This window comes from Tursiops truncatus, chromosome 7 (assembly GCF_011762595.2).
Source record: "Tursiops truncatus isolate mTurTru1 chromosome 7, mTurTru1.mat.Y, whole genome shotgun sequence".
In the NCBI taxonomy this organism is placed as follows: domain Eukaryota; kingdom Metazoa; phylum Chordata; class Mammalia; order Artiodactyla; family Delphinidae; genus Tursiops; species Tursiops truncatus.
This window is the reverse complement of record NC_047040.1, coordinates 108,234,694-108,253,919: the sequence shown is the minus strand read 5'-3', so window position 1 is coordinate 108,253,919 and position 19,226 is coordinate 108,234,694. Positions and strand designations below refer to the sequence as shown.

Sequence of the window (19,226 nt, the reverse complement as noted above, 5' to 3'; positions counted from 1 at the left end):
CACACGGCCCACTGGAGAAGACCAGAGGAACAGGGTGACCGTCTAACAAGGCAGACCCACTGGGCGGAGGCCAGGTGACAGGTGCAGATGGCGACGCTTATGGAATTCCGAGGAGAGGGAAATCAGCACAAGTGGGATGGTCAGGGAAGGCTGCCTGGAGGACGCAGAGCTTCAGCTGGACATCAGAGGGCAGGCAGGACCCAGGTAAAAGAGGAAGGGCCCTCAGGTGGGGAGGGGGAGGGGACAGGGTTTGGGATGGAGCCTCGAGGAAGTGGGGAGCCAGCGGCTGTTTGTAGGGTCTGGGGCCACTGCTTGGAAAAGGGAAGTCACGTCCTGTCGACTCGGGTAGGAAGCATGGAGACGACGTGCCTGACCACAAAAGAGGGGAGGCTTGCAAGCTGAGGAATGTGTGAAAATGCCTCCTGCACCCCTGTGCTTGCTCCAGGGTCCTCCCCCATGGGTCTGCGGCATCACCTCCACTCCACCGCCTGCCACCCCTCACCCCGCCTGCCAAGTGCAAGGCGCTGTGTGTGTTCACAGGGACTCCCGCCCATCTTCCCTTCCCCACCACCTCCTCGCCTCCCACCTGCTCCCCAGCCTAGCCCAGGAGATCAGCTCCATGTGAAGTCTATGTAGGGTCCACCACGGGCCCTGACCAAGAATAAGGGACTCTGCCCGAGGCACCCCCTTCCAAACCAGCCCAGATGCCCACTGGCACCCAGAAGAGCCAGAGCACCTGCACTGGGAGGAGTGACCAGTGCTGCGGTCCGCAAAGGCCTGCAAGGCTGTCCGGAGGCCAGGAGGTCTCCTTTTGCTCTTTACGCCTGTTGGCCTCCTGGGGCGCCGCAGTGCGGGTGCCCGCATCACGGCCTCCGCATTGGCTGCCAGCGCAGGAGACCCGGCTCACCTTCCTGAAGCAGGGAAGGTCCACGCCACCAGCTATTGCCGAGTTCTAATGGCTCTGAAAGCCTGGCATCACCTGGAGAGTCCAGGTGCAGCCTGGACTCCAGCGTCTCTGCTTACCTGCAACAGGCTTCCAGCAGGCGGCGCTGCTCTGGTCCCACAGAAGGGTCCAGACCGCTGCTCCAAGGTGCAGCTCCACCGGGCTTTGTGGGCGCGGATGACCGACCTTGTCTGACTCTGGGGTTTCTCTTCCCAGGTGTGTCACCCCACATGGGCCCGAATTCAGTCAGGTCGACTCCAGATGCTAGAGCAGAATTTAGGCATCCCAGCCAGAGGTGATTGAGAGACAGGAAGGACGTCTGTGTGCAGGGAATTCCCTGAATTTGTGAGGACCCAGGTGAAGGAACAAGAAGCAAAGGTGTGTGTGTGGGGAAACAGAAAGTCAAAATTATCAGACGGCATCCAGCAATGGGGTGTTCAAAAACTTCATCTTTGGGGTCAGGCTTACGCGGGTTTAAACCTCATCTTGGCATCTTCCTGGCTGGGTGTTTAACTTCCCTGGGCCCCAATTTCTACTCCATAAACGAGGCCAAGAATAGCATCCACCTCAGGTGGTTGTTATGAGGATCAAATAGTTTCTACAAGGTGAGCCTGAGACTTAACAGGTGATCGATTAATCGACAACAATTTTCTCTTGGGCTCCCCAAATATCCCAGAGAGAAGGTGAGGATCAAACCCCCCAGGGGAAATGATGTCAACAGCACAAGGACACATTGATTCTTTTTCTTTTACTTTTATATTGGAGTATAGTTGATTCACAATGTTGTGTTAGTTTCAGGTGCACAGCAAAGTGATTTACTTATACATATTCATATATCTATTCTTTTTCAGATTTTTTTCCCAAATAGGTTATTACAGGGTCTTGAGTATAGTTCCCTGTGCTATACGGTAGGTCCTTGTTGATTATCTGTTTTACATATAGTAGCGTGCATATGCCAGTCTTAACCTCCCACTTCATCCCTCCCCCACCTCTTCCCCTTGGCAACCACAAGCCTGCCCTCTAAGTCTGTGAGTCTGTTTCTGTTCTATAAACAAGTTCATCTGCATCATTTTTTTAGATTCCACATATAAGTGATATCATATGATATTTGTCTTTCTCTGTCTGACTCACTTCACTTAGTGAGTCCATCCACGGACTCACTTAGGTTCATCCATGTTGCTGCAAATGGCATTATTTCATTCTTTTTTTTATTATTATTATTCTTTTTTTAAAAAATAGGTTTGAGGTATAATTTACATGCAGTAAAATTCACTCTTCTTGAATGAACAGTTCTGTTTGTTTTGACAAATGTCCGTAATAGTGTAACCACCAGCACAATAATTAAATGGGACATTTTTAACACCCCCAGCCCCTGGCAACCACTGATCTGATTTCTGTTGTTTTTTGTAGAATGGCGTATAAATGGAATCCTTACAGTATGTAGCCTTTTTAAAACTGGCTTCTTTCATTCAACATGAAGCTTTTCAGATTCATCCATGTTGATGTGTGTATCAGCAGTTTCCTTTTATTGCTGAGTAGGTTCCATTATACAGAGGTACCACAATTTGCTATCCGTTTGCCACTTCTTGGCTATTGTTAAATAAAACTGCTAGAACATTCACGCACAGGTCTTTGTGTGGGTATATGTTTTCATTTCTTGTGGGCAAATATCTAGGAATGGGATCTGAGTCATGTGGTAAGTACATGTTTACTTTTGTTAAAAAAAAAAAAAGAAAGAGCAAAACTGTCATCAAAAGTGGCTTATATTATTTTGCATTCCCACCAGCAACATGCAAATGTTCTAACTGCTCTGAATCCTCCCCAGCATTTGGTGTGGTCAGTTCTTTGGGTTTTGTTTATTAACTGTTAGCTATTCTAATAGGTGGGTTGTAGTATCGCACTGTAGCTTGAATTTTTATTTCCCTGATCACTAATGATGTTAAGCATCTTTTCATGTGCTTACTTGCCATTCACATATCTTCTTTGGTTATGTTACTGTTTAAATCTTTGACCTATTTTTTAAGCTGAGTTTTGAGAATTTTTATATATTCTGGCAACAAGTCCTTTGTCATATAAATAAAATTTTCTTTCAGTTGATGGCTTGTCTTTTATTACTTAACATTGTCTTTTCAAGAGCAAATATTTTTAATTTTGACGAACTCCAATTATCAATATTTTTTATGGTGTTTTTGTGTCCTACCTAAGAAATCTTTGCCTTAGATCACATAGGTCACAAAGGTTTTCTTTTATGTTTTCTTCTAGAAGCTTTATGGTTTTAGCTTTTACATTTGGATCTCCAACCCATTTTGAATTTATTAATTTTTATATATGGTGTGAGGCAGGGATTGGTTCTTTTTTTTTTTTCTGTGGATCTCTAGTTGTTCCAGCACCATTTGTGGCAAACACTATCACTTTCCCCATTGAATTGCCTCAGGACTTTGTCAAAAATCAATTGACCATATATGCACGTGTCTACGTCTGCACTTTATTTTATTCTATTGATCTATCTGTTCCTCCTTATGCCTGCATCATACTGTCTTAATTGCTTGACCACTGTTACAAGATTCCAGTGAGTCATGAAATCAGGCAGTGTAAGTCCTCTTTGTTCTTTTTTAAAATTGTTTTGGCTATTCTAGGTCCTTTGCATTTCTACACACATTTTAGGATCAGCTTGTCAATTTCTACCCAAAAAAATGCTTGCTGGAATTTTGATTGGGGTTGAGTTGACGCTACCGAACAATCTGGGGAGAAAAGACATCTCAGTATTGAGTCTTCTGGTCTATTAGCATGGTATTTCTCTCCATTTTTTTTTTTTTTTTAGCTCTTTGTTAATTTCTCTCACCAAAGTTTGATAGCTTTCGGTGCATCAGTCTTGAGTATATTCCGTTAAATTTATCCCTACTTAACTCATGTTTTTAAAATGCTATTGTAAATGGCATTTTACAGATTACAATTTACAATTGTTTGTTGCTAGTATATAGAAATACGATTGATTTTTTAATATGGTGACATTTCTCTTTTTGCAGTTTTATTGAGATGCAATTAACATATAATGTATTAATATAAGGTATACAACATAATGATTTGAGATATGTATATATTGCAAAATGATCACCACGATAAGTTTAGTTAACAGCTGTCACCTCACCTAGTTACAATTTTTGTCTTGTGATGTGAACTTTTAAGATCTACTCTCATTGCAACTTTCATATATGCAATACAGCATTGTTAACCATAGTTACCATGCTGTACGTTACATCCCCAGAACTTATTTATCTTATAAGTGACCACCTTCACCCATTTCCCCTGCCCAGCCCCCACCTTCTGGCAACCACCAGTCTGTTTCCGTAATCTATGAGTTCTTTTTTTTACACTCATTAGTGATGTCATACAGTATTTATCTTGAGATGGAGCTCTTGATCCTGCAAGCATTTGCTAGAGTGACCAACCAACCTGGTTTGTCTGGGACTGTCCTGATTTTAGCACTAAAAGTCCCACGTTGGGTAAACTCTTCCCTGGGATGAGAAAACTCCCAGTTTTCAGTGATGGGCACAGAAGGTTAGGGGAAAGGTACAAAACCCAAAGGTGACCCCCAAAAGAGAGGCTGAAAGCCACACTAGTTTTAGTGCCAAATGGACGTGGCACTTTCCCTAGTCTCTGTTGCTGATGATGACAACCATGATTTGCAGTTACTGACAATGGATCATCCATTATAAACCACCACCCCACCACTGCCTAGTGATTCCACTTAAGTGCACTGTAATCTAAAGCATGAACATCCACTTTGCCTGTGGACTGACTGTTATGATTTGTGTCGAGACAGTGCTAGTTTAATTTTTAACATGGTGAATATTGTGGCCATGTTTTGAATAATATTTTTAACATGTGCTGTTATGATTTGTGTCGAGACAGTGCTAGTTTAATTTTTAACATGGTGAATATTGTGGCCATGTTTTGAATAATATTTTTAACATGTGCTGTTATGATTTGTGTCGAGACAGTGCTAGTTTAATTTTTAACATGGTGAATATTGTGGCCATGTTTTGAATAATGAAAATGAAAATGATGACAATACCAATCAATGCCAGCAGGAACCAGACATGATGGTTCTTTAGAAGGCTAAATGACTATGTTACTTTAATGACAGCTGGCATAACACATACAAATTGGGTTAGGGAGGTAAAAAATTAAAAAGAGCATACTGCACAGTATGCAGAAAAGAATTTGGGTGGGGCATGGTGGAAAAAGGAATGTGAAAGCACATGTAGAAACTGATTCTCACAAGTCCCCAGTGAGACAGGCAAGTGCTTCTAAATTAATCAAAAGGCTTTTTTGGCCTCCCCCCAAAACAATTTGCAGTTGAAAATAACGGCTGCTGGAGGAATCATGTTCTCTGACTTCAGACTATACTACAAAGCTACAGTAATCAAAACAGCATGGTACTGGCACAAAAACACGCACATAGATCAATGGAACAGAATACAGAGCTCAAAAATAAACCCATTCATTTACGGTCAATTAATCTATGACAAAGGAGGCAAGAATATACAATGGAGAAAAGACAGTCTCTTCAATAAGAGGTACTGGGATGGGACATCCTTGGTGGCGCAGTGGTTAAGACTCCATGCTCCCAATGAGGGGGGCCCAGGTTTGATCCCTGGTCAGGGAACTAGATCCCACATGCATGCTGCAACTAAGAGTTTGCATGCCACAACTAAGGAGCCCATGTGCTGCAACTAAGGAGCCTGTGAGCCGCAGCTAAGGAATCTGCGAGCTGCAACTAACAAGCCCACCTGCTGCAACTAAGACCCAGCACAACCTAATTAATTAATTAAGAAAATAAGAGGTGCTGGAAAAATTGGACAGCTACATGTAAGAGTATGAAATTAGAACATTCTCTGACACCATATACAAAAATAAGCTCAAAGACCTAAATGTAAGACCAGAAACCATACAAATCCTAGAAGAAAACATAGGCAGAATACTCTTTGACATAAATCATAGCAATATTTTTTTGAATCTGTCTCCTAGAGCAAAGGAAATAAAGGTAAAAATAAACAAATGGGACCTAATTAAACTTAGAAGCTTTTGTGCAGCAAAGGAAACCATCAACAAAATAAAAAGACAACCTGAATGGAGAAAATATTTGCAAGTGATATGACAGATAAGGGGTTAATATCCAAAATATATAAACAGCTTATACAACTCAACATCAAAAAAAAAACCCACCTGATTAAAAAAATGGGCAGGAGACCTAAATGACATTTCTCCAAAGAAGACATACAGATGGCCAACAGGCACATGAAAAGATGCTCAACATCATTAATCATCAGAGAAACCCAAATTAAAACCACAGTGAGATGTGACCTCACACCTGTCAGAATGGCTATCATCAACAAGAACACAAATAACAAATGTTGGTGAGGATATGAAGAAAAGGGAACCTTTGTACACTTGCTGGTGGGAATGTAAATTGGTGAAGCCATTATGGAAAAGAGTACGGCAGTTTCTCACAAAACTAAAAATAGAGCTACCGTATGACTCAGCAATCCCACCCCTGGGCATATATCCAAAGGAAACCACGCTTTGAAAAAATACATGCACCATTATGTTCGTAGCAGCATTATTTACAATAGCCAAGACATGGAAGTAACCTAAGTGTCCATCGACAGATGAATGAATAAAGATGTGGTATATATATACACACACACACAATGGAATATTACTCAGCTATAAAAAAGAATGAAATAATGCCATCTGAAACAACATGGATGGACTTGGAGAACATTATGCTAAGTGAAACAAGCCAGACAGAAAAAGACAAATACTGTATATATCACTTATATGTGGAATCTAAGAAATACAACAAACTAGTGAATATAACAAAAAAGAAACAGACTCTCAGATGTAGAGAACAAACTAGTGGTTACCAGTGGGGAGAGGTAATGGGGAAGGGGCATGCTAGGGGTAGGGGATTAAGAAGCATAAACCACTATGTATAAAATAAATAAGCTTCAAGAATATATTGTACAACACAGGGAATACAGCCAATATTTTATGGTACTATAAATGGAATATAACCTTTAAAATTGTGAATTATTATGTTGTACATCTGAAACTTATAAATATTGTATATCAGCTATACCTCAACAGGACTTCCCTGGCAGTCCAGTGGTTAAGACTCCGCACTTCCACTGCAGGGCGCATGGGTTCTATATCTGGTCAGGCAACTAAGATCCCGCATGCCGCATGACCAAACAAACAAACAAACAACTATACCTCAATAGAAAAAAAAGAAAAACAGTGGCCATTTAATTAGCTTGGGCCTGCCACCAGAATGAACGTATTGCTCCTTTCACTGTTCAATGAAACTGAGTAAAGTTACATTTCCTCATTCAGAGGCTGTAACTGAAATATCCTGTGAGTGAAAAAAAGGAGAAAAATTTTGATAACAGATGTGTTGGCTCTTTATGATGCAGAGCTGAATCTATCAGACACTACCAACAATCACACTTTCTGCAGCCCGCGTGCCACAACTACTGAGACCACATGCCACAACTACTGAAGCCCGCACACCTAGAGCCCATGCTCTGCAGCAAGAGAAGCCACCACAATGAGAAGCCTGTGCACTGCAACGAAGAGTAGCCCCCGCTCACCGCAATTAGAAGAATCCTGCGCGCAGCAACGAAGACTCAACACAGCCATAAACAAACAGACAAACAAACAAACAAATAAATAAATAAAACTATTTGATGATGTTTGAAGAGGCCATATGGACCCTAAAAATGGGTGAGCTGACTGCACCTGAGTTGTTCAATGTGATGTGTAGGTAGTGACAAAAACTCATATAATGAAAAATGATTCACCTTGTGGGAAATAAAACAAAATGTCACCAGAAAAGGACAACGAATTTAAACAGGATTTTATCATTTCTTTACTAAAACTGGAAATTACTGGTCATTCAACTTTAATTTCCTAAGTTCAAATATCACTGTGCTTTAAAATCACTTTCCCTGAGAGGTTTAACTTACAACATCCAGAGTGCTTCAAAATGTCTAAAAAGGACATTTTAGACATGAATATCCTACATAATGAATTTATAGATGCAAAGGAGCTGACAGACAACTTATCTACCAAAACCAGCCTGGAGGTATGAAGCAGATGGACATTTTTGGAGATCTGGAAACTAATCCCTACAGTCTAAAAACTTGCTATTGTTAGTTAAGACCCTAAGTATTCCGAGCTCAAATGATTTTGTTGAGAGAATCGTTAGCTTGTTGCCATCACATTGGACTGACTGCTGGAATCATTGCAAAGTGCGCTTAATAACAGCAGGGTTGCAAGTCAAAGAATTTTATGTTTGACCACATTCAGTTTGATCACTACACAAAAGAAGGGTTTCCTAAAGGCTGCAGGCAAGGAAATAGAAAGAGGTAAAAAGGGCCTTTGTATCATAGAACAGCAATGTCGTTGTTTTTTAAAATTAAATACTGGTAATATCTGTTTAATTAGTCCTATTATATTTACATTCTCCCTTTTAAAAGTCTTACATGTATTTTTTAAAAATTTATTTTGGGGCTTCCCTGGTGGCGCAGTGGTTGAGAGTCCGCCTGCCGATGCAGGGGACACGGGTTCGTGCCCTTGTCCGGGAAGATCCCACCTGCCACACAGCGGCTGGGTCCGTGAATCATGGAAAAATAAATTTTTTTATTTTGTAGAGCAGTTTTAGGTTCACAGCAAAATCGAGGGGGAAAGTACAGAGATTTCTCATATACCCGCTGTCCCTACACATGTGCAGCCTCCCCCATTATCAACATCCCCACAGCAGTGGTGCATTTGTTACAACTATGAACCTGCATTGACATAACATCATCAGCCAAAACCACAGCTTACATTAGGATTCACTCTTGATGCTGTGCTTCACCTATTCATCCCTGGCACTACCCCCCTCTCCCCAGCCCCTGGAAGCTACTGATATTTTCATTCTGCTCATAGTTCTGCCTTTTCCAGAATGTCATATAGTTGCAATCATATAGTACATAGCCTTTCATATGTATGTATCTTAATACAAAATTTTAGTAACCCATAATGGGTTAAAATAAATTGCCCTGTCAGAGGAAAGAAACATTATAAAACTAGTTTCCTATTTCTTTCTCATACATATTATTTGCTTAATTCGTCCTACTCGTAATTTTTTTTTTTTACATGTTGGGGGTAGGAGTTTATTAATTAATTAATTTTATTTTTGCTGTGTTGGTCTTCATTTCTGTGCGAGGGCTTTATCTATTTGCGGCGAGCGGGGGGCCGCTCTTCATCGCGGTGTGCGGGCCTTTCACTATCGCGGCCTCTCTTGTTGCGGAGCACAGGCTCCAGACGCGCAGGCTCGGTAGTTGTGGCTCACGGGCCTAGTTGCTCCGCGGCATATGGGATCCTCCCAGACCAGGGCTCGAACCCATGTCCCCTGCATTAGCAGGCAGATTCTCAACCACTGCGCCACCAGGGAAGCCCCCTACTCTTAATTATTACTAATCCTATTGTTTTGTTTAAACGATAGCAGTTACGTAACAGAAAAGTAAATACAGAATATATCATTTTAAATAGACACCTAGTTTTCATATTACACATATAGAATGTGCAATTCTAATAGATATCATTTCAAATAAACCTTTTGTTCATATTTCTATGTTAAAGTAATATAGATATGTACGTGTAGAATTTACGTATTATATTACTCTGGGTATAACAAATAAGTGTCTATTTTTTACCTATTATATTATCATCGGTTTGGGGGATCTGGTACGGATGTGTCTCAGGTGGGATCTCTAAAGTTGGTCACCACCTTCTCCTCTGCCTGGGCTCTGTTTAAGCCCCAGGGATGCAGAGCCAACTGAGACCGACGTCCAAGGTGCCAGGAGGGAGGTTCCCCAGGCAATCCTGGAGCCGGCCCTACCTAGCCCCGAGGAGGCCCCGTGGGAAAGCTGCCTGGAGGAGGCCAGCCCCGGCTGGACCGCGGGGGCGAAGGACCGGGGCGGGGTGGAGGACGGGGCGGGGGCGTGGCTGTAATTCCGAGAGGGGGCGTGTGAAGAGGTGGGCGGGGCCGGCGCCCAGCCTCTCCCGGCCGGGGACTGGCCCCAATGGACCTGCGCAGCCCGGGCCTCCCTCCCGGTCACCGCCCCCGTGCGCCCGGCCTCTGCCGGGCCTGTCCTGCGCCGTGGGCCGTCGTCCTTCGGGGCGCAGGCTCTGGCGAGGCCGCCGCTCCCGGCAGCGCGGGTTGCCCGGCCCTGCGGAAGTCAGGGGCCCGCAAGGCTGCTCCTGCGGCTGGGAGTGCGCGCGGGCCCGCGCCGCTCCGTCCCCTGCGCGGCCGCCGCCACGCCCCTACCTCCGAGGGCAGCGCCGCCGGCCCGCCGGCCGCCAGCCAGCCCGGCGCCCCGCCGCCCAGTCCGGGCGTGTGCTGGCCGCGCGCCTGCCGCTGAGTCAGCCTGTGAGTCAGCGCCCCCTGATCGCCGGCCGCCGCGTCTGGGCTGCAGTCGGGGACCCGGATCGGAGAGCGGGGGGGGGGGAGGAAGGGAGGGATGGGGGAGAGGGAGGGAGGGATGGGGGAGACGGAGGAAAGGAGGGCCACTTTCAAAGCAAGGGTTTGCAACCTGTGGCCTGCAGGCCAAGTCCAGCATCTCATGTTTCTGTTCAGCCCAGGAGCTAAAATTGATTTTTACATATTTTCATGGTTAAGTCCCCCAAAATGACTTATTTTGTAAGAAACAAAATTATATAAAATTGAAACCTCAGCGTCCATGAAAAATTTCATTGGGACAGCAGTGCTTATTTGTTTATGTATTTTCCATGGCTGCTTTGCACGACAGCTGCAGAACGGAGCAGTTGTGAGGGGCTGTGTGGCCCCCAGAGCCTAGACTCCGCACCTTTCACAGAAGGCGCGCCCCGCCCGGCTGTTAAGGCGGCTTGGTCTGCAGAGAGCACTGGGGTGGGCGGCTCCGGCCTGAGGGGGATTCCCACGCTGGGAACTCTTCCAGCCCAGCTAAGCTATCCCAGGGTTTGTCAGCTGGCGGGAGAGCCCTCGGCACAGGCGCCCTTAGCCTCCTCTGTGATTGAACTTGCTAGGCCCTGGGGCAGCCCTATACCCTGCAGTGTGCAGGGTCCCCCGTGGGACCACACGCACCCAAGCTGAGTGGTTGTCGTCCCTGGTTACCCATTAACCAGCTAGTCCTCGAATCAAGTTTCAAGGAAGTCAGGCCTGCGCATTTATTGCCTGGTGGATCCCAGGAACGTGACATGCCCTATGGCTTGCAGCCTGGGGCAAACTGTCTTGGTGCTCCAGGTTCTAGCCTTCTGACAGTTGTGGCTTAAGACGGTCTTTTTCAAACTTTAAAAAAACAAGCCCTCAACCCTCAGTAAGAAATACGTTTTACATGGTAATAGAGTTTCACAAAAACGACCCCTAATACAGTGATGCACTCTTGCCATTGTCTATTCCTTTCTCTCTCTCTCTCTCACTTTTTTTTTTTTTAATGGAAAGAAAAGCTGCCAGGAGATACAGTTTTACAGAAACTATTGTGGAAAGTCTCAAACACAGAAAAGTAGAATAATGTAATCAGCTTCCATGTACCGGTCCCTCAGCTTCACAATGAACGTTTTGTCCATCTTGTTTCATCTACTGTATTCCCGTTTTTTCTTAGAATATCTTTCCTATTTTTAAAAATTGATGATATGAAACACTCAATTGATCTTTTGACCAACCTATTAGTGCAACACCAATGTGTTTGATGATATCCAGACATATCTGTCTTTTCTGTCTTCAATACAAAACACAGCAGCAGGAAAGGACCTTCTTCACCTGTTGGCAGAAGCTTCCTGGCTCTCACGCATCGTGACCCTCCTTGACTTCCTGTGACCGAAGACAGAGCCCCCAACCTCTACGGGCAATAAGTACACATACCTGTTTGTTATTATCTGATGTGCATCGAATCCTCTGTAACTGTGATAACCTAGGAGTGGGGAAGGGGGGTGGGGCGGGGGAGGGGAGGAACTTGGGGATGGGAAGAAGACTTTTCACTGTGGTGGTTGAATTCTGTTGTATATATTTTACTTCAAAATTTTTGTTTAAAAACATTTCAAACCTACACAGAGGTGTCAGGAACAAATGTAACAGTCCTGTACCCACCACCAAGTTCACGTACTTGGCCTTCCTCCAGCTCCCCCTTCCCTCCCCCTCCCCATAGACAGCTCCAGCCACCCTCAGCTCTGCCCCTGGGATGAAGCCAAAGAATTAGCATTCGGGGCAGCCCTGAGTTGAGTTATTTGCCATCCTGTAGGCTGTACCCTTTTGATGCTGGCTACCAGCACCCAGTGTTTTTATTTTGAAAATCCCACACGTCATGTCTCCTGGGTCTCCTCCCATCTGGGACAGTTCCACAGTCCTTGCCACTGTGGCAGTTTGGCCAGTTGTTTTGTAAGACATTACTCACTTTCGGTTTGTCTGATGTTTGTTCATTCATAGATTGAGGTTATGCATTTTGGGCAAGGATGCCATGGAAGCAATGTTGTGCCTGTCTCAGGACACCACATCAGGTGTTGTTGATGTGTCTAATTACAGGAATACCTCGTTTTATTGCTCTTTGCTTTATTGCACTTTATTGCATTTTTCACAAACTGAAAGTTTGTGCCAACCCAGCATCAAGTAAGTCTTGTGGCACCATTTTTCCAACAGCATTTGCTCACTTCGTGTCTCTGTGTCACGTTTTGGCAATTCTCACAATAGTTCAGACTTTTCCTTACATAACATATTTGTTATGGTTGTCTGTGGTCATTGACCTTTCATGTTCCTACTACCACTCGCTGAAAGCCCAGAAGATAGCACTTTTTTTTTAGCAATGAAGTATGTTTAAATTAAGGTATGTACATTGGTTTTTTTAGACACAATGCTATTGCACACTTAATTGACTAAGGTATAGTGTAAACATAACGTTTGTATGCACTGGGAAAATAAAGTGTGACTCGCTTTGTAGCAATATTCGCTTTGTTGCAGTGGTCTGAAACCTAAACCAAAATATCTCCCAGGTACGCCTGTACTAGTCATGGTAACTTTGATCACTTAGTTACTAAGTGATGTCTTCCTGAGGTTTCTCCACTGTAAAGTTACTGTTTTCCTTTGTAATTAATAAACAGCCTGTGGGGAGAATCTTTATGACTATGTAAATGTCCTGTTTCTCCTCTTACATTTTCCTTCTAATTTTAGCATCCATCAGTGATTTTTAAAAAAATTTATTTATTTATAGCTGCATTGGATCTCCATTGCTGTGCGCAGGCTTTCTCTAGTAGCGGCGAGCGGGGGCTACTCTTTGTTGCGGTGCGCGGGCTTCTCATTGCGGTGGCTTCTCTTGTTACGGAGCATGGGCTCTAGGCGCATGCGCTTCAGTAGTTGTGGCACGTGGGCTCAGTGGTTGTGGCTCGCGGTCTCTAGAGCGCAGGCTGCAGTAGTTGTGGTGCACGGGCTTAGTTGCTCCACGGCATGTGGGATCTTCCCGGATCAGGGATCAAACCCGTGTCCCCTGCATTGGCAGGCAGATTCTCAAGCACTGTGCCACCAGGGAAGTCCCCCATCAGTGATTCTTGTTTGCAAGAGTTATTACTGTGTGGTGTTTTTTTTTTAACCAAATGGTGATTTTCCTATTACCATTGTTCTTTTTACATTTGTTCTTTGGAATTCTGCTGTAAAAAAGAGCTGTCTCTTCCCCCATTTATGTATTTATTCCATTATTTCTATATCTGTATGGACTTTTGGATGTTTCTTTCATTCTATAGGTTACAGTCCATTACTGTTACCTTTTTATTTTTGTTCAGATTGCACCACATTTGGCTATTGGGAGCTCCTTTGGGTTGGTCCCTGTGTCTGTGATGTGCCCCGTCATCCTTGGAGCACTTCCTTATTGTCTGACACAAGATGTTGCAGGCTCATCTTGTACTTTCCCTGCTCCAGAGCTGCGATCAACCCTTTCTCTAGGAGCCCTGGTTTGTTTCACTGGAGAACGTATTTAGAAAGTAAGATCTAAGCATGAGTCAGATTTAACTTGGTTAAATGAAAATGCAGAACTGGGCTGCCGTTGGGGCAGCTTGGGAAGGCGAGGAGCAAACTGTGCAGGGCCGAGAAGAGAGGCAGGGGGCACACAGAGTGTGAGACTGAGAGCGAACCAGAGCGAGGGAGGGCAGCTGGGTCCCTCAGTCCTTGGCTGGGAGCACCTGTGGGGACCTGGCCTCCATTCGGATAAAAGGATGGATTCAGAGCGGCAGTGCCCCTCCATTGGGCTCCACGCAGAGCTTGCCTCTGGGGTGCACCTGGGGCCGGGAGTTGAAAGGGAGAGGATGATTTTTCTTTTTTCCCTTGCATTAGTACTGCTTGAATTTTTTTTTTTTAAACCACATCACCTATTATTTTTAAAACAGAACAGAAAAGATCTATTCTGTTTTTTTCTTTAACAATGTCTATATTGTTTCCTTTTTCTCAAACTGAACAACAGCGGAGGGGATGTAGCTGGATTGTTACAGTGGGTTTCACCCACCACAAAATGTGTGTGTGTGGGGGGAGGGGAGCAGTCCACCTGCACTCCAGTTCCGAATGATGAAAGCCTCGGGGCTCAGAGGGAGAGGGGCTTTCAAACTCTTCTGATTGTCACCCACAATAAAAAATAAAAAAATATATTTTACAAGATGTCCTACCATAGAGACACACATTCAACTTAAAATCTCACAACACAATAGTCATTCTTGTTGTGTGTGACACTTTCTACCCCATGCAGGTTATTTCCCCCTACTTTGATTTCACAACATACTAATGAATGGATCAGGACCTGAAGTTTGAAAAACACCCCTCTAGGCCAGCTTCTTATTGTGCAAACAGGGAAACTGAGGCCCCAAGAAGGGGAGCGAGGGCCCAAACTGCTGCAGCTTCTCAGGATACATTTGCTCATGGCCTTTAAAACAATGCTACATTTTTACAGCTATTGGGGAGAAATAGGTCTGAATAATAAGCGTAGATTTTTAAAAAGTGTCCAGAGCCGGATGAAATTAGCCTAAGGGTCATGAACCAGAGATTTCCTGCCCTTAGTCGATAGCCTCAAATTCCTAATGTTGGAGGCTTTAGGCTCTTTAAGATAAAATAAACGTTTTGTCCTTCACCTACCCATGCGTCCACTTACTCAGCAAATACGCACAGCTGGTCCTAGGCAGAAGCAGGCATGCACGATGGAGGTGGGGTACTTTGCCTCTGGGGTGCTCTCAGTCTCATCAGGAGGCAGCCGTAGAAGCAGCCACAGAGGACCTTGCAGTGACAGAGATGAACAGGGTGGGAGTGAGGGCTGTCAGCCTGGCAGGATGGGAGTGTGACCGTTGGAAAGTCATCTTTCTGAGCCGCAGCTTCCTCCCCTGGAAAATGGGGCAGCTGAGACCTACCTGCCTGAGTCCTAGTGAGCCTAGAAAGCATCCAGCCCAGGAAGGCTGGGGAGGGCTTCAGGTGAGCACGGCGGGGAGGCCTGCGGAGGGAAAGGGAGGAGAGGACACAGTCTGTGGGGGACCTGCAGGCCTGAGAGGTGGGACGGGTTGAGGATTTGGGGTCTGGTGAGCAAGGTGTGATGAGAATGACAAGAGGGGCTGGAGATGCAGCAACCCCAGGATGGAAGCCTTGTCTGCCTGCCGCACAACGGAGTTTAAACTTCATCCGTGGGCAAGGAGGCCACCGAGGTGCTCTGTGAAGGGGAATTGAAACAGGCTGGGACCTGGGACCTGGGACCCATTGCTGCAGTGCTTGCACCTGGACAAACATCTCCTCAGTGATGTTTGCAACAGGTACAAAGAAACTATGAGAAACTAAATACAGAGAAACTAAATACAAAGAAACTAAAAATAACTGTGTGCATGCGCAGCTGGGGCAAATTATGGACAATACGATACAAAAAGACCAAAATCCCAGCTGCCACTTCTGAAGAACTGGGAGCAAAAGCAGGGTACTGCGCATGCCCCCTGCATGCAGCACCACCAAGGGGGTGGGCAGATCGCCTCAGCCGCCCCTCCGGCCAGACCCCTGGGCACACCCCTCCCCTCACCCCATATGAGGAACCACTTCACTCCAGACACCTCACACTCCCCCCGGGGGGGAGCAAGCAAGGGAACCTGTTGGTTGTTCTCGCTCCCTCCTGCTCTAGCAGCGGCCCCAATAAAGCCTTGCCTGGCCTCTTATCAATGTCTATTTATTAAGGAGGCCAAGAACCCTGGTCGGTAACAGAATGACATGGCCAGATCTGTATCCTTTACCCTGACTCAAGAGATGCCTGCAGCTCTAAGGAAACTGGTCAAAATCTGACACCGTGCAGCACTTGAAAGACACCCGGTAAGTTGACTCAAGAATAGAAAAGGGGGGCTTCCCTGGTGGCACAGTGGTTGGGAATCCACCTGCCAGTGCAGTGGACACGGGTTCGATCCCTGGTCCCGCAACAAGAGAAGCCACCACAATGAGAAGCCCGCTTTCCAGTTAGAGGAGGCAAGCCGAGGCATGAAGGCAGCTGCAGCCTCTCCCAGCCAAGTGCAGGGACCATCCGTGCTAGTCCGAGACCTGGCCCTGACATCAGAGGGAATTCTCCAGCCCTCCATCCTCTGAGGGTCTGCCCTGGAGAGTCGCTTCAGGCTGAGCTCAGGAACTCAGTCCCTGAACCCCTTGGAGGGGCCAGGTATCTGAGCACCTGAGGTGGGGTGTCACAGTGAAAAGGCAGGATGCTGTACCACACAGATCCAATTGGAATCCTGCTTCTTCCACCTACAAATTAGGTGATTTTAGGAAAGTTAGTCAACTTTGCCCTGGACTACAGTTTCCTCATTGTCAGGTTGGGGGCGGGGGTAAGTGTGAATGAGGTAATGTGTTTAAAGTCTGTTGTAAGCCCCCAGTTAGGAGTCACTCTAAATGTGATCTCATACTCTTCCTTTACAGATGAGGAAGCTGAGGTCAGAGAGGTTAAGAGACTTGCCCAAGGCTACACAGCTGGCAGAACCAGGAGCCCATTGGTGGTCTGACTAGGTAGCCCATGTACCTCCTAGGAGGTGGCGCTGCTCCAGACTCGGTTCCACAAGAAGAGCCCCGGCTGGCTGCACCCAGCCTGAAACGACGTGTACCTGGCAACCTAGTCCCAGGGGCCACAGTGTGCAGGGATGAGTCACAGCAACCCACTCCAGCAAGGAGACCCCCTCCTCCCCAGCCTGCTCGCGGCCCAGACCTGGTTGCCAAGCAACAAGACACAACACACATAAACACTCTGGGATCCCTCGCTGTAACAGTGAGGCTGTCTATGGCGCTGCTGTCTTTCCCCTGCCCCTCCCCTCCAGCCCCGGCCCCGCAGCCTTCCCTCCGGCTTTTTCTGGGGCAGAAGGTTTGACCCTCGGGCTAAGAGCTTCCAGACCGGAGTGAATGCGGACTTCCCGGGGTGGATGCGGGGCTCTGCCCGGGCGATGAATGGGACGAGTCTACGAGGGGCAGGGTGGAGGGAGGGGCGGCCCAAGGCATGGGCGGCGGCAGGCAGCGTGGACTTTCACCATTTCGGCTGCGTGAGGTGGTGCCCGGGCAGGGCTCCCTGAGGCCGAATCGGAGGACACAGGATGGTTCCACGATGAGAGTGCGTGCCCATTTCCCAGGGGCACGAGGGGCTTCTGCTCCTCTTGGTGCCTCGAGGGCGGTGACAGCGCCCTGCGTGGGTCTGCGGGACTCCGCGGCTCCTCCCCTCGAACCTGCGCACCCGCGCTTTCCTTACGCCACCTCGCATCACCTGGTTACTCAATTTAGCTGCGAACGTCTTGAGAGGGTGGCTTCCTGGGCGGCCTCTCGTCTGCACACTTGCCTGCTTGGCCGAAGACTGCGTGCGCAGTTAGCAGCTATTATTTTAGGACTCCTGTCCTACTCAGGCGCTGAACTTGGGGCTGCATATATATCATTCCATTAACCCTCACGGCGACATTGTAATGCAGGTATTTTAAAATCAGTTTTATTAGGCTTAACTGACATACAACAAGATTCAGCAATTTTATGTGTACAATTTGATGAGTTTTGACAAAAGTATACAAGCTTTTAATCACCGCCACCACAATGTTCATGACAGAACATTCCCATCACCCCTCTGTACACAATCCTCTCCTCTTGGCCCCTGGCAACCACTGACCACTAGAGCTTTACCTCTAGACTTTCATATAAATGCAATCCTGTACTCTGAAGTCTTCTGTCTGGCTTCTTTCACTTAGCATAACGCTTTTGAAATTCATTCATATGAGCACTGGTTTGTTCCTTTCTCTGCTAACCAGCTGATGAATAGTTGGATTGTTTCTGGTTTGGGGCTCTCATGAGAAAAGCGGCTATGAACATAGATGTACAAGGCTTTATGTGGACATATGATTTCATTTCTCTTGAGGAAATCCTAGGAGTGGAATTGCTGATTCATTTAATAGGTATTATTATTATTATCTCCATTATATACATGGAAGAGTGAAGCTCAGAGAGGTTAAGCAGCTTGCCTGAGCTCCCACAGTTTGGCAGAAATTCAAAGTCAGGTCTGACCTGTATGCCAAGTGGCCATCCATAGAAAACAGGTATTTTTTGAGTTGAAAGTACCTCTTTGGTCAGTAATCACTGTAGTGACGTGCACATGGGCTGAATTCAGCTGCATTCAAGTTCATAGCCTGACACGGAGCATAAGCTGCTGAGCACACCATATGCACAGGGACAAAGGTCACTCCTGGAGGGCACTTCAGCAGGTGACTCCTGGAAGCTTAAACGGCAGGGCTGCAGGGTGTTTGTTTGGTAAAGGTGGTGTTTGCCGGGTTTCTCCACTGTAAAGTGACTATTCCCCCTTTGTAATTAATAGTTTGAGAGACTTTGAAATAAGTATCCTGTACCTCATCAAGCTTTCACCCACCAGTTTGAATATCCAACGTGAATTTCCTAACTCCACCATTCCTTTTACATTTGTTGGTTGACATTCTTCTGCGGCTCCTTCACGTGTCAGTATGCCCCATGGTTTATTTTATGATATGGGATACAATTCATTACTATCACTGTTTTAATGTTCACCATATCCCACATCTGGCCAGAAGCAGTCCCTTTAAGCTGACTCCTGAGTCCTTTTAACACACCCTCATGGTTTTCTGAGCGCTTCCTTACTCTCTGGTGTACGATGGTCCGGGCTCTCACACTTCTGCACCAGCCCTGGTCCCCTTAGTGGAGAATGGCAAACAGAAACCA

At 46.1% G+C, this 19,226-nt stretch overlaps 1 long non-coding RNA gene across 1 annotated transcript; it reads left to right on the top strand.

Annotated features, from left to right (window-relative positions):
* The first annotated feature begins 10,070 nt into the window (after positions 1–10,070).
* On the top strand, positions 10,071–18,277 carry LOC141279210 (uncharacterized). Its single transcript, XR_012333170.1, has 3 exons — positions 10,071–10,424; positions 11,770–16,337; positions 16,932–18,277. It is a non-coding gene; the product is annotated as an uncharacterized lncRNA (long non-coding RNA).
* Positions 18,278–19,226: the final 949 nt, after the last annotated feature.